We start from the raw sequence: 17,235 nt of genomic DNA on the forward strand, positions 1-17,235 counted from the left end.
CAACATATTCAATATCCATCAACATATTCAATATCCAAATCAACCAAATCCTAATCAACATATTCAATATCTATTGAATATAACATATTCAATATCCATCAACATATTCAATATCCAAATCAACCAAATCCTAATCAACATATGCAATATCCATCAACATATTCAATAGAAAATTATATATCTGAATAGTATTCGGTACGGTACGGTATTGATCGGTACCAAATACTTGATACCGCTACCATACCATACTCTATTGGTACGGTATGGTACGGTACCGAATATTGATCGGTACAGAATGAAACGGTATGAAATCGGTATGGTACGGTTCGGTTAGGGTACGGTTTCGGTATTTCGGTTTTAGATGCCCACCCCTAAGTACAAGGTATAAACCACACACCAATTATCAAAAGTTTCAATGGGTTTCAGGCAAGTACAAGGTAAAAAGTCAGCAAAATCGTCTTGACATAACTGAACATAACAAACAAAGTCTAAACTTGCGGGTGCACATAGGTTAGCCTAGGTTGCCTACGTACCCTTACTGATGGATCAAGCCACACGTAGTTCTTTTTACCAAAAAATCCCAATTAAGATAATATAGTAACGTTCAAGGCGAAACTGACAATCGAACTCTAGAATCATTCTTTCCTTAATTTCAATAAACTATATAACTAAATATCATGCCATAAAATTATGTACCTAATTGTTCAATCAGTTTATCATTGTACATCCAAACACAAATATAACCAAACCTTTTACCTGAAAGTCATATCTACGACCATCCGCATAGTTGCATATTTCCTGCAATTACCCACCAAGGGGTATATAGGAAATATCATTTAATCCAAAGGTAACATGGGAAATGGGAAACTAGCCAACCATCTGTGTAGACAAGTCGGGCAGGTGGGTGGGGATCCTGGCCAACTATGTGCAGATAACATGAGCAAGGTGGCAAAGAATATTCTGTTAACTGTACAAAACATATTAGTACTGCATTGTTCTCCATATAGGTGTACCCCAAACATAATCCGTCAATTTCATAGATAATCCATCAATTTTATAAATAACCCATCAATTCCAAGTACTACACATGTGGAACAGTCCACTTCACATGTGTGGTACATACTAGCAGAGTTCAGGGACGAATGGTCAACCTGAGAACGTAATCCTAGCAGAACTCAAGGAGATATACTCAACCTGAGAACACAAATTCTAGCAGAACTCAAGGAGAGTATACTCAACCTGAGAATGCAAATCCTAGCACCACACAGTTCGGGCATCCCTGATACTCACGGGGCAATATCATACGCGCGTAGACAAATCCAAAGGGAAATGTGGTGTCCGAAGACAATCCGAAGGCAACCATTTGTCCGAAGACATTCTGAAGGCAAATGTATGTCTGAAGACATTCTGAAGGCAACTGTACATCCAAAGACATTCCAAAGACATTTATGTATTTCGTAGGCAACATTCTTTCTCCAAAGGCAACACATATTTCGTTTCCATAACCTTTCCTTTCTCACACTTTTCAACATATATGCAAATAAATATATAACCAAACATTTAAAATCAACTCAACCCAAATTCACACAAAAAAACATAAATATATCACGCTTGGAAAGTAAAAGTGATAGAATAATAATTCATAAACAATTAATAAAACTCTCATAGCATAATACCATGTTAAAACAAACAACCAAATGTAATACCCTGAAAAAATCAAGGTGGATTTTCATATTTCAGTGAAAAATAATATTATGGTGAAGAATGATTATGGGTATATCAAGTGATTTTGGATTGAGACAATTGGATTAAGTGTGTCTAATTTCAAGTTGGATAAAAATGCCCTTACGTAATATTTTGTGAAATTTTCAAAGGACATTTAAGAAATTGAAGTTAGACCATTATGATTCTTAGGTAATACGATACTAGTCGACTCAACGAACACGTAGGAAATTGTTTATGAAGAAACAGATAGAGGTGCCATATCTAGTGTAAAGTTATCTAATCCAGTTACTGAATCTTATTCCTTCAAGTAGTGAGACGCAAAAGGAAAGGCAGAAGCGGAAGCATACGAGCATCACAAATAGCCCTGAATTTTGGGCCAAAATGACCAAAATACCCCTATGTGTGAAAATTACCAAATACCCTTGTAGGTTAAAAGATGAGTCACCTATTGCCTCAAGCTTTCAAATCCACTATTATGAAAGGATGAGTCACCTAGCTTAAGGGATCTTCCCTAATGAATCTGAATATTTTTTTTATACAGCTAAGAGAGGTGAGTTGTTGGCTGGAGGGAGAAGGTAATGTGAGAGAGAGAGAGAGAGAGAGAGAGAGAGAGAGAGAGAGAGAGAGAAGAAGAAGAAGAAGAAGAAGAAGAAGAAGAAGAAGAAGAAGAAGAGGTGGAGGAGAAGACATGGAAATAAGGGAGATATTATTACTACTACATCCATGAGAGAATTAAGAAAGCAATTGTGAGAGGTAGAAAATAAAATGGTGAAGTGTTGAAACAATTGGAAGGGACTCTTGTTCTAAGTTCATTTTCAATTCTTGAGTTTTTGTATAAGTAATTGTTTGAGTATATTTATAGTTGTAATTGAGTTAGAGAATGATTTATGAACCTTTTTAGGCATAAGAAAATCAAAAGAAGAATTTTGAAATCAAGATTTTCGGATTTTGGGTATGTAGATAAATTTTTGGGTTCGGGTGTTCAAACTTTAGATCCAAATCTTGTTTTTGGGAAGCTTAGGCCAAGGATTTGATGTTGGTGTATGATTTCGAGCCTTAAGGATGGTATTTGAGGTGTGTTGAAAGAGACTTTTGAGAAAATTTTGAAACTTCGTATTTTTTCTGGAAATTTTAGTTATGGGCCTTACTTTGGCTTTCATGTTCCTTTGATCTGTGAAGTATTTTTGAAAGGTTTTGATGTTTTGGGAACTAGGAATAGCAAGGGTCAAAATTGACAGGACCCGACCCAAATTCCACTGTGGAATCCGTGTCGAACCCCGTGCGTGCCCAACACCTGGCAAGTGTCAGGCATGAGTGACTAAAGTGCCCCTACACTCAAGGGCAAAAATACAATTTCACAATAAATAATCAATTGAATAGTTATTTTTGGGACGGGGTGTTACAAACTACCCCCCTGACAAAAAATTCCGTCCTCAAAATTTCATAATTGTCCCGGAAGCTCATGAACTGTACTTCTACCCCCTCAACTTTCTCAGAATTACATGACAGCTTCACATCTTTAAATTTCTCTGCAATTTAGTCCTTGTTCACACAACAAATTTTTAGTTTCTTCCTATTTCTCCTTCGATAGCAACAAGTCCAATTTTTTCTTTCTCCAATCCCCCAATGTAAAAAATTTTATTTTTAATTTTTATGTTTGGAGTTATAACTCTACTCAAACCTTTTATCTTCAACATGCATACATAACTCTTGCTACGTTGTTCACCTTCTCACCACCTTCCAAACCAATACTTTAATTCCAGCCAACCAAGTCTGTTGAAATAAAAAAAATCGGCCAAATAAATTTTATTATTATTTTTAAATAAAAATTAAATGATAAATGCAAGCCAACATGGGTTCCCAAAATTTTGGCATATCTGTTAGAGCATGTCCAGCCTTGAGCCAAGACTGGGCAAAAGGCCCCCCAAGGTAGCCCAAGACAGCTCCAGCGGGAGAGAAATGGCCCGGGCAAATGATGGGTCCCATCAAACTAGGCAAGCCCACGGGCAGATCTTGCCTGGGCTGTTAGCGCAAAAAAAATTTGACTTCCGCTCGCTGACGTCAGCGCCTGACAGGGCCCAACGGAAAAATGCCACGTGTCGCTTCCTACGCGCGGCGATGGCTTTTTTCACAGAAATCTGACGGGCCTCGTTTTTTTGGCCAAAAAAAATTCCAAAAAAAGTCAAAACTTTTTTAAAAAAATACCGAAAAATACTGTATTTTTTCCCTACAAATACCTATCAATTTTACTCACTTTCCACACCAAATATTCATACAAACTCTTCTCCTTCCAATATTTTTTACATTTCACTCACATTTTTCAACTAGTTTCCATTTGTATCAAAAAACAAATGGCCTCTTCTGTCGAAGCCGGAGGCGCTTGGACTACTGTGGAAGATATTGTGTTGTGTGAGTCTTGGGTGAAAGTTAGTCATTGTCATATAACAGGCAATGAGATGAAGTTTTCTCATATGTGGAGAAAAATTCATGAAGAATTTGCAGCTAGATCCGGTTCGACTCGGACTGAAATGGCCTTGCAATCCAGGTGGAAAATTTTGAATAAAGAGTTAGGGAAATGGAGGGATGCCTTGACAAAAGCGAGGGACAACATGAGAAGCGGTCAAAATCATACCGAAGAGGTAAAATGTTTATAATTCTCGTTTTATTCAATTGAACGTAACTTTTTTTTTTTCTTGCATATTAAATTTATATTTTCTTGCATTTCTAATTTATTTATATTTTGTTGCATAATTTTTTTTTTGCATGCATTTGTAAATTGTTTATATTGTCTTACATATTTATTTTTTTGTTGCATAATCATTTTAGTTCTTGCATTTCTAAATTGTTTATATTTTGTTGCATAATCAATTTTTTTCTTGCAATTCCAAATTATTTATATTTTCTCCCATATTCATTTTTTGGTTGCATTTCCAATTATTTATTTTGAATAGATCATACAAGCACAAATGTGGTTCAGTGCCACGGGGCAAGGCAAAAAAAGTTTCCAAAGTCACCAATGTTGGGAAATTGTGAAGAATTGTTCGAGATTCAAAATCATTTGCATTGTTCCGGAGGTTGTGTTAAATGAGACACCGCTCCACGATTCGTCGACAACCGACTCGCCATTGGACTCCCCAATGGATCAAGACTCACCACTCCCACGTGCGCCAAGACCTATTGGGAGAAAGGCAGCAAAGGCAAAGAAAGGGAGCACTTCGAACAATGAATGTGCACAATTTTTGGAGCAAATGGCTAAGAATAGTGCACTGAGACTTGAGAGAGAGTTGAAAAGAGAAGAAGTGGACAAGGCACGACAGGAAGCATTTTCAATTCAAAGGGCGAAGGCACAAGAACAAGACATGGAGGATAGAGAGATGAAAATCATGGCCATGGATACCACCCATATGTCTCCTGACACAAAGTCATATTGGAAAATAAAACGAAGGGATGTGATGAGAAGAAAACTTTTTCATGATGACGGACCTAGCAATACGGATTGGTTAAATGATGGAAACCATTAGGTTGGATTAAAAGATTTGTCATGTATTAAGAATTGTTGTATTATTTCCCTTTTATTCAATAAAGAAAGCATTAAATAATATGACTATGTATTAAAAATATTTGCAAATGAAAACAAAGTTTAATTAAAAACAAACCTTATTTTATTGCACAACACACAAAATAAAGCATAATTAAGAACAAAACATAATTCCAAACACACCACACACAAAATAAAGCAATCTTAAAAACAAAGCATTAATCTTGTCTTCATCCATTGTGATTGCCTTTCATCTCCCACAAGTGCTCGATCAAGTCAATTTCACGCCTCTCATGAACATACGAAGATTGCATTTCTTGGTAACGATCAATCATGGGGTTGTTGAATCGACCATCTCGAACTAACGGTTCGTGCTCCAATGGATGTCCATTTGGTCCCATCGGCCTTTCATAAATTCTTGTCAAGGCCGTGTTCATGGGATCCGGTTCGTGCTCCTCTGGAGCTTCATAATCATACTCATCCTCCACAGTCATGTTATGGAGGATGATGCAAGTCATCATAATGCTTCGCAGGACCTCCTCATCATACATCCGAGCAGCGCCCCTAATAATAGCCCAACGAGCTTGCAAGATACCGAAACACCTTTCCACGTCTTTCTTGTAACCTTATTGAAAGGCAGCAAAGCTTTTTTCCTTCTGGGATTGAGGATTCGGAATTGTTTTCACGAATGTCGTCCACCTAGGATAAATTCCGTCGGCAAGGTAGTACGCACCAGAGTATACAGTGTTGTTGATTTGGTACGTGATATGGGGACCTCGCAATACATCATTAAACACTGGGGATTGACCAAGCACATTGAGGTCATTTTGAGATCCGGCCACTCCGAAGAAGGCATGCCAAACCCAAGTGTCGAATGAAGCTACGGCCTCCAGAATTATACTTTTTTGGCCCTTTCGATTCCCATAATCTCCTTGCCAAGCTGTTGGGCAATTCTTCCACTGCCAATGCATGCAATCGATGCTTCCAATCATTCCCGGGAAACCTCAAGTCTCAGCTTTTTGTAGAAGCCTTTAGAGGTCCCTTGGAGAAGGTCTGCGAAGGTACTCCCTTATGTAGAGATTTTCTACTGCATCACAAAATCTCACCAAGAACTCTAGGATAGTTGATTTTCCCATCCTTGCAATCTCATCCACCTGCTCTGCAGATGACCCATAAGCAAGCATCCGTAGATGCCCCATAAGCAAGCATCCGCAAAGCAACTGTAAGTTTTTGCTCCAGGAGAAGACCCAAAACTCCACAAGCATCATTCTTCTGAATGAAGTATGTGTCGTAATTACAAATATCATACATGATTTTTTGGAACAAATGTGGCTGCATTCTATATCTCTCTCGAAACTTAGAAACAGGATATAAGGAATTTGGGATAAAGTAATCTTCCATGAGATTCTTACCCCAAGATTGCCTGCGTCTATCCACATTCTGAGCACGACGACGGTGGTGTTGCCTTGATTCATTAAGCATAGCAAAGGCTACAAGCATTTCCTCCTCTTCTTCATCGGCCTCCCGATGTTCCTCAGCACGTCTTCGCCGGATTTCTTCCTCTTCTCTCTCTTGCCTCTCCAACACCCTCCTTAAGTTTGACATTGAGAGTAAAATGTGTATTGTAAAATCTGAGAATTGAAGGAAAAGAGAAGATGTGGTGTGAGATGTATGAGTTGAAGATGTAGTTATATAGAAGGATTGAGAAGATAGAGATGACACGTGGCGCAATTTTAGAGGGTGAAAATCTTATCTGAAATATGAGATTATGATTTTTTAAAAAAAATTTGAAAACCTTATCTGACATGGGACACGTGGCGCAATTTTAGAGGGTGAAAATCTTATCTGAAATTTGAGATTATAATTTTTTTTAAAATATGAAAATCTTATCTGACATGGGACACATGGCGTAATTTTATAGGGTATCTCATCTGAAATATGAGATTATAATTTTTTTTTTAAAAAAATCTTAAAATCTTATCTGACATGGACACGTGGCAACCAAATATATTATTCGAAAATTTTATCCGAAAATGTTATCTGAAATTTGAGGTGATAATTTTATAATAAATAGTGACACGTGGCAACCGAAAATATTATCTGACAAAATTAATTAATGGTTTAAAGTATAAAAAAATAGAAAACAAAGTACAATGAATAGTATTTGCCCTTGCCCTAGCCTTCAAAGGGTGGAGCCAACTAAGGCAAGGCTGACACTATTCACATGAATAGTGGCAGCCCTTGCCTTGCCTTAGCCTTTATGGGTGGACTTGCTCTTATGTTTCAAATTGGTGAGATAATAGGCCTAAAAGGGAGGCTAAATCTGATCAACACTTATTTGAAATTCAAAAGCATTGTTTGTTCAAGGGGGTCTTATCTAGTTGGCCTATAAAAAGGCTAAAATAGAAAAAACAAAAAACAAAAAACAAAAAACAAAAAACAAAAAACAAAAAAAAAAAAAGGGAAAAGAAAACAAAAAGCTGGCGACAAATTAAAAAGACTACTGGTGAAATTAGAGCAGTGCAAAGAAGAGAGGAAAAAATTGCTACAGGTATTCTGTCATCTCTATTTTTCTTTTCTATGTTAGGCATAGCATGCCACAAATCCATGGGTGAGAAGTCCAGAAATTACTTGGATGCAAATCCATGGGTGAGCAACCCCAAAATTATTTGGATGCAAATCCATGGGTGAGTAATCCTGAAATTAATTGGATGTAAAAATCCATATGGGTGAGAAACCCGGAACCTCTGCGGATGAAAGAAATCTGGAAAATGGGTTCAAAGATCCATGACAATTAGCAAATGAAATGGGTCTTTACTTTCGTAGCAAATGCAAAAAAAAAAAAAAAAAGGGTTATACCTCTGCCTTTGGAGAATCTGATCAACTCTTTCCCTCTCTGTCAAAAACAAAGGCACACTAATTTCCTCTTTGTCAGGGCTGCTCTGAAAAAAAAAAAAAAAAAAAGATCAGTTGTTTGCACATAGACAGAACCAAAAAAAGGGGTTTGAAAGGGCAGGTACCATTGCACAACCCTTTGGAATTCGTTTTGTGCTGGTTTGCATACAAACAGAACCAAGAAAAAAAAAAAAGGGTTCCATAAAAAGAAAGAAAAAGGGCCTGAAAAGTTGAAAGGGGGGAAGGCCACGTTACAGACTTTGTGTTTGTGTCTGCAAACAAGTAAAACGAAAGAGTGGTTGCTGGTGTGTGAACAGGCAAGGAAAAAATATATGAAAAAGTTAGAGAAGGAAGAAAAGTCAATGAACAAAAAAAAAAAAGAGGAAAACAGCCACTTTTTTTTTTTTTTTTTTGAGGAAGGCTTGGTGCATGCAATAGACAAAAAAAAAAAAGCAAGATGGAAGTCAGCCACAATTTGAAGGCTTGGCTTGGTGCTACATATAGCAACAACCAAAAAAAAAAAAAAAAGACAACCATCACGAAGAAAAAGAAAAGTCAGGAAAAGAAAAAAAAAGAGGAGGCGCATGTCTCTTTGGGTCTTGGACTTGGTTTTCAATTAGAAGGGTTTTGTCAACTTTGACTGTAGAAAAAAAAAAAAACTATGCTGTGTGGTTTGACAAAGAAAGGTCCTTCGTACCTGTTGATGCTCAAAATGGTTGGGCCAAGATTGAGTCCAACTTAGTGATGAGGTGTGATGGATGATGGGTGAAGGTGGGGACCTTCAGCATGTATGTGAGGACTTGGCCAAGCGATAAATATACAAAAGGCAAGATATACGTGGTTCACCCTTAATGAATGGGCTACGTCCACGGAGAAGGTGTTCTCATTATGATATTGTTTACATTTGTACAAGGGGGTTAGACCCAAAGATAAGTGGAAGAAGGCCTAGGACCTAAGGTACAAAGCTAGGAACCTGAAGCCTAGGGGTCAAGTCCCCGGGTCCGAAGACCTAGGACCCGAAGGCCAGGCTAGCAGGAGAGTCCTGAAGAGAGAGCCCAGCCTAGGATAGGGTGGCATCGGATCCGATAGGATCGGGGATCCCTTTCTAAGAGGAGAGCAGTCTTCTTTTATAGGTGAAGGGGAGTCTCAACTTCTTGTAGTCTTCCAATGTGGGACTCTTGACATTGCCCCTAATGGTGACATGTGGCAAGGCTTCTTTGGTGAAGGTGATGACCTCTCTAAGCATGGCACGTGGTTAATCTTGCTTAGCTAGTTGCTCGGTTAGTTACGGTGTCAACAGTACCTTCTGTGAAAACAGAGATTGCTCAGCTCTCTAGGAGGGTCTGATTATGAAACAAAAGAAAACGGGTACGGGGTTCCTTTCTAAATAAAGGGAGAATTCTCGGCTGTGTAATTGTTTCCTAAGTTTGTCAAGACTATAATTCCTTCACAGCTCCAGTTCTTGAAGTCCCAATTTGATAATGACTCATTCACCTAAAGGGATGAGTTTCATTCTGGTGTTGTTTCCCGAAGACCACAGTTATGGGCCAGCTTTTGTTCATGGGTCAACTAAGATATCAAGGGCCCCGTAAATAGATTATTGGGTTGTATACCCATTAATTTTCAAAAGCCCAAAGTATTTAATGAGTGATCAAATAAACACTCATTAAATTTACTGAGTCCCAAATTGTCTATTTAATGGACCAGTTTTATAATCCTTAAAGCCATATATGGGTCCAAATGCAAATGTCAAATGTAGAAAATTAGTGGTTTCATCAAAATTGCTCATTATTTTTCTTGGATATTGACAATAAGAAAAATGGTACAAAATCATCCAATATTTCCAATGGGTCATCTTCCCATGCAAATTTCAATGAGATTAAATTCAAATCTCTCAAATACAAATTCTCAATTAGTGGGCCACACTCACCCATTAATTTCCAATTTTCTTTTCATGGGTCATCTACCCATGCAAATTTCAATGAGATTAAATACAAATTCTCAATTAGTGGGCCACACTTACCCATTAATTTCCAATTTTTCCCATGGGTCATCTACCTATGAAAATTTCAACATCTCCAAATTGTCTCAAAGACACAAATTCTTAATTAGTGGGCCACACTTACCCATTAATTTCCAAATCATTTTGGAACTACATCGGTTTGATCCCATCAAGGGTACGTAGGTAGTCTAGCATCCCAATAGACGCAACAACAACCAAATTTAAATCACTGGTTACATCAACCAAATTCCCACAAATCAAATATCTATCTCCACACAAATCATTTTGGAACTATGTCGGTTTGATCCCATCAAGGGTACGTTGGCAATCTAGCATCCCAATAGACGCAACCGCAACCAAATTTGAATCTTTGGTTCATTCTTAACCAAATTCACCCCAAATACACATCAAAATCGAATCCCTGGTTTATTCAGCTAAATTCACTCAAACACTTTTTCAATCAAATTCATTCAAATTCCCCCTTTTGCAATGAGTCATTTATTCATTACAATTCCTTGAACTACGAGTCGCTTGATTCTCGCAAGGGATACGTAGGCACCCTGAGGTTCGACTTAGGGGCAGCCGCAAAACCAAACACACAGTTCTGTTTCTTTATGGTGGAATCAAAGGGTGTTCCCTTGAAGTAAGAGATTGTAATTGGGAGGGTAACATATTTCTTCAACATAATTTTTGGCACGCCCAGTGGGACCCATTTACCTTTTCATCTCCAATCATAAAGTGACTAATGTTTTTATTAATTTGTGTTTGCCACAGGTTAAGAAAACCAGATACGATGGCACCACACATTACAATTTTCTTCCACAATATTGAAACTATCAGGAATGCGCGCACCAAACGAGAAGGGTTCAGAAAAACTTTCATTGTTGGTGAGAGCCTCATCAAGTGTGCTGTTCCAAAGCCCATTCAGAGGGCTAGGCCTCAGGTCACTCCTAAGGTCGTCAAGACCCAACTGAAGAAAACACGGTCCAAGAAAGCTCTTCAAAATGCAAGAAAGAGAACTGCACGTGCTTTGAGAAAGAAAGAAGCAAAGAGGCAGTCTATTGAGGCAATTTTATCTGAGTTGTTTGGGACAAGCTTAATGGTGACCGTGAGTGAGAACACTTCAAGCACCTTGATTGTGCCAACTCCCAAGAAGAGTAATACCACCCGATTTGTCCAAATCATGATTGGATCAATCCCAGTCAACCTATATCCTACAGATTCTGTCTTGATGACTTCCACTAATGAAACTAGTGAGGAAAGTCAAAAGGACAACTCTGTGGAGAACGCTGAGTTCCAAGGGGCCAAACCTCTGTCAAGCCCTAGAGCCCATGTTGTGGAATCCACATCACAAGAGGTTTACCTATGTTCTTCCAAGGGTAAAAGCAAAGCCATCATCATGAAAAGGAAGGTGGTGAACATACCTCATCCACAAAGGAAGCTCGTGCAAAAGGCGAAGACAATTGATGCTTTAAGGGATCAAATTCCCATATCACAGGCGGCAGTCCCTTAAGATCAGCCGAGGTCCTACATGGGTCCATTGACTCGTTCCAAATCCGGAGACATGATGGGGATGATTATTCCCGAGTTATCCGCTCTAAACTCAACCCGCTTGGACAATTATTTGCTATGGAATCCTCTTTATGATGATCCCGTATCTCAAACTCAAGAGAATGATTACATAGAATCACAAGGGGCTAAACTTCATGAGGGAGTGCAAAGTATGCAAGTCATGATGACTGGTACTTCTAATACTGAGGACCAGTTACCCTTAATCCAAGAAATGATGCAAGACCTGCGAAGGGAAATGTAGCAGAAGTTAGTTGAGAAAGATGTGGAAATAGCGTTACTATCTGCTCAGTTGAAAGGAAAAGCTATCATAGGTGAGCAAGACAGGGGCAAAGCAAATGAATTTGTGACCCATGAACAACAAAGAAAAGAGGAAAAAGGATAAGGCTCTTCGAGTACAATTTCCCCAAACGACATAAAGGCATTAATTGCTGAGGGGATTTGTGAGTTCCAAATGTCCATAACACCTCCTATTCAAGGGTATCGAAAACCCTTCCTTTCTCACTATAACACCATCCCATTCCCGAAGGGTTATCAACGGCCGAGTTTTGATAAATTTGATGGCATAAATAGCTCACCCCATGAACATCTGACACATTTTTATTCAGCATGTGGTGAGACATCCTAGTCAGACGCTCTCCTGGTGCATCAATTTGTCCAATCTCTAAAAGGATCAGCTTTTACTTTGTATACACAAGTATTGCCAAGCTCTATCCTGACATGGGACGACACGCAAAAAGCATTTTTGGCACAGTTTGTCAGTTCAAAGAAGAAGGTCTCGATAATGGACCTAGCTCAAACTACCCAAAAGCCAGGGGAAAGTGCCAATGACTTCATAATGAGATGGAGGAGCCTCAATCTCCAATGCTCGGAGAAAATTACCGAGCAATTAGGAGTGCAAATGTGCTATAACAATCTCATGCTAGACATTGCAACTTTTGTTGACACTTCTGAACCCCAATCATTTGATGCTTTGGTGTCAAAGGCGAGCAATGTTGAAAGACAAATCGCTCGCCAAAACTCTGCAACCCAAAAAATTCAATTTGGGGAAAAGAAAAATGACAAGAAGTCTGCAAAGTGAGAGTTGTTGGCCACTTTTGTCAAAACAGAAAAGAGAAATGACAAAGGCCAAAGCAAAGACCCACCCAAAAGGCTCACTCTTAAAGAACGCAAAGATGTCAAATATTCTTTTGACGATGATGATGTAGAAGAAATCTTTGACCAACTTCTTGCCTCGAATGCTATTATCCTACCAGAATCAAAGCATCCTGCCAAGGCCAACAAGACAAATGACCCTAGGTATTGTCGGTATCATCGCCTCGTCAGTCATATGCTCAAGGATTGTTATATCCTGAACGACAAAATCCAAGAGCTCCTCAACAAAGGTGGTTTGGAGATAGACTCTTCTTCCTGACATCAATCAGCAGATGCAAATATGATTGAGGAAAAACTCACACCCACCGTTGCATTACTAAAGGAAGCGAAATTTGCAAGTATCACTACTAACAGTGGGGGCACAATTGCGAATGCCTGTCTAAATGCACCACGGTCTACTGATCTTCAAATTCCTTCTCTATATGAGCTCATTGAGAAGGTCATATTTATATATATTTTACATCAAATTCACTTGCTTTTTCTTAGTTTGTTCCTTATATCTTTGAGCTATTTACTTTATTTTTGTGTTTTGTGGGATTTTTAAGTAACAAATTCGTCAAAACTGCCTGTGCAGATCAGCTGATTTTGGAAGCAAGTTGCAAACAGCTCAGAATGACTTAGAGAACGTGCCTTATATGCTTGGAAAGCTACAGATGTCTATTTTCTGGAGCAACTCGCGGATTGTTCATATCATTTTCCTAGAAGAAGTTATGGCCGTTTTAACACTTAAAGGTTCACAAGAGGCTGAGCAGTTTGTAACTGCAAGGAAAGCTATAAACCCAATAAATCTAGCAGCCAAAACGGATGCAGTCAAGAACAAGCTAGCGGACACCTATTCAAATATCTGAGGAAATGGAATTAAAGATGAGGATTAGGTGGGAGTAATGGGCATAAAGGCCGCCCAAAGAGTTACAATTGTTTTACCATTTTTCTCTCACTTATTGTCATCAATAAATTTCTATTTAGTGAGAGAAGTTTTGGGAGAAGAGGGAAGGCAGCAACGTTGGGGAAGAGAGGAGGAAGGAGAAAATCTTGGCATTCTTTTCTCTCGGTTTTACCTTCTCAAACTCATGTCTTTCTTTTGGTTTTATTTAAGAGTAATGTGTAACTAAATTTTTAGTAGTTAGGGGCTGTTTTGAAGCCCATGATATGATTGCAAATGTGTTATGACATTTCGTTTCAATTTCTTTTATGAAAGGATGAAAATTGTGAATCACATCAACATTCACATCTCCTAAGGCTTCAATATAGACACTACTCCTGGAATGTAGTTTGGCAAGCTCAAAAATCCAGTCCACAAGCTGGGCAAATTGTTTAAATGTAGTTTCACCACACCCAAGAATGTCAACTTGTTAAAGGAAAAGCAATTACACGATCTGATTGAGAGTGATTGTAGCTTCTGAAATTGTCAACTCTTGTGATAGAGTAATTATAGGATGTAAATGTAATTAGCTTTATTCTAGGATCTGTTTACTTAGAATAGCACGTAGGTTCTGTATAAAGTCTTACCTTATGTACCAATATGCATATCAATACAATATACAAATTCACAATTCTTTATGTTATCAGAGCACCAATCATGGTGACTCTTTCACGCTTCCGCCACCACAAACACCATAACCACCACAGCCTTTCTGTAATCTCTACCGCTCTCCCACAAACATCATTGACAACACCATGACAGAACAAGCCAAACCCGGAACCAAGAAATCATATGAGAATCTCATAGAGTTCTCAGATCCATACATCATTCATCACTCAGATCACACGGGACTTGTACTAGTTCCCAAAACTCTTGATGGAAACAACTACGGGCAATGGAGCCGTGCCATGCGCATGGGTCTCAGCGCAAAGAACAAGATTGGGTTCATTGATGGAACTATCAAGGCTCCATCACCCCTGGACACAAAATATGCAGCCTAGAAAAGATGCAATGACATGGTTACATTATGGATTGTGAATTCAGTCCACCCAAACATAGCTAGCAGCATCATGTACACTGAAACTGCTGCAGCAGTTTGGAACGACCTCAGAGACAGATTATGCCAGAGTAGTGACTCGAGGATCTACCAGATTCGACAAGAAATTGTCGAGAATCATCAAGGGCAGCTCTCTGTTTCTACCTATTACACAAAGATGAAGGCCTTATGGGACGAGTTAGCGTCCTATCATGATCCATTCAATTGCACTTGCACGGGCTTGAAAGCACTTGCTGAAAGGGAAGAGAAAGAAAGAGTTATGCAGTTTCTGATGGGACTGAACGACTCCTATGCGACTATACGAGGCTCGATTCTGATGATGAGCCCACTACCTGATACACGCGAGTCCATGGCCTCATTCTCCAACATGAGCGGCAGATGGATGTGGCTAGTCGTCGCGATATGGGGACAACCTCTTATGCGATGCAAGTTCAGCGAACTAATGTGTCGTCATCATTCAATAACAAGACCTCCAACACGTTTTCACGTAAGTCACTCAAATGTACTTACTGCGACGGAGATGGACACTTGGTGGATCATTGCTATTACATTATCGGGTTCCCAGAAGGGCACAAATGGCATGGAAAAAATGTGAAACCCAAGAATAGGAAAGCAGCAGCCCACTATGCCGAGGCTATCAACCCTACCACAACCACCAAGCCTAATGCTTCTAACGGCCCAATGTTCACTACCGAGGAGTATAATCAGATCATTGCCATGCTCCGCAATGGTAATGGACAACCACTTGCAAATGCAGCAAGTATCTTCTCACCTAAATGCCATATAGCACAAACAGATCCACACTCAACTATATATTGGATTATTGATAGTGGAGCCACCGACCATATATCGCATTCACCACCAACACACAACATCATTGATGCTCAGTATGACTCTATTAGTTTACCAGATGGGGGGCAAGCGGAAATACGAAATATTGGCTCTATAAAATTGTCACATGATCTATCTCTTGATAAAGTTCTTTATGTACCAAAGTTTCGTGTCAATTTGTTGTCTGTTAGTAAATTGACAAGAGCTTTGTGCTGTATAATGACATTCTATCCGGATTTTTGTGTTGTGCAGGACGTGGATACGAGGAGGGTGATTGGCCTGGGCAAGCATTTTGATGGGCTCTACTATCTTACACCAAGACAAAACCCCCACCTCGCCAACCACATCCATCATACCACCAGCCTATGGCATAGGCGCCTTGGGCACCCATCATCCGCACCTTTACTTTCATTAGCAAAGAATAATGTTGAAATAATGTTTGATTCCAAACACATTTGTGAAGTTTGCCCTTTAGCAAAGCAAACTCGCGTACCTTTTCATCATAGTGAAATTAAAACTTCCGCACCATTTGACTTAATTCATTGTGACATTTGGGGACCTCACAGAAACCCAACACACTCTAGGGCACGGTATTTTCTTACTATTGTGGATGATTTCACTCATTTTACTTGGATGCATCTTATGCATTTCAAATCTGACACCCAAACCATTTTGAAATCTTTTTTTTCTTGGGCCAAAACACAATTTCAACGTGACATTAAAGCTCTTCGTGCGGATAATGGTAGTGAATTTCTTGCCATGCGTTCTTACCTCGACTCATGTGGCACCCTCTTCCAATATTCTTGTCCTTACACACCACAACAAAACGGGGTGGTTGAACGTAAACATAGGCACCTTTTAAATGTTGGCCGTGCTCTTAGGTTTCAAGCCAACTTACCTTTACAATTTTGGGGGGAAAGTATCCAAACTGCTTGTTATCTCATCAACCGACTGCCTACACCCTTGCTCTCTCATAAATCTCCATACGAACTTTTGCACAACACACCGCCAACTTATACGCAATTACGTGTTTTTGGATGCCTTAGCTATGCCTCCAACCTCACACCCACAAATAAATTTGACGTCCGTGCTCGTCGTTGTGTTTTCCTTGGTTATCCTCTTGGCCAAAAAGGTTACAAGGTCTATGATCTAGCCACACATAAATTTTTTACCTCACGTGATGTCATCTTTCATGAGCATATCTTTCCTTACACTTCCTCACCAACTATAGACCAAACTGACATGCATGTTATTCCCATTATCCATCCAACACATAGCTCCAATTCCCATGACCACATCAACTATAATCTTGGCCCACATGAAACAGTGCTTGATTCACCACACAACACGGCTCCCATTTCCCAAACCCACCTGGAGCCTTCATCACCAATTCCACCAAATATTCTCTCACCCACCCTTGAGCCTCCCATCACACCTGTCACCACCGACACACCAAAAATTCTCTCACATTCTCTCACCCATCCTTGAACTTGTCCCTTCCAACACCTCTCTTCCTCAACCATCTCCAACAACCGTTTCTC

General features: G+C 39.3%; 1 pseudogene; it reads left to right on the forward strand.

Annotated features, from left to right (window-relative positions):
• Positions 1–11,691: 11,691 nt before the first annotated feature.
• Positions 11,692–13,143, forward strand: LOC148297738 (uncharacterized; annotated as a pseudogene).
• The last annotated feature ends 4,092 nt before the right edge of the window (positions 13,144–17,235 follow it).

The sequence above is a fragment of the Prunus avium genome, chromosome 1, assembly GCF_965620075.1.
Source record: "Prunus avium chromosome 1, drPruAviu1.hap1.1, whole genome shotgun sequence".
In the NCBI taxonomy this organism is placed as follows: domain Eukaryota; kingdom Viridiplantae; phylum Streptophyta; class Magnoliopsida; order Rosales; family Rosaceae; genus Prunus; species Prunus avium.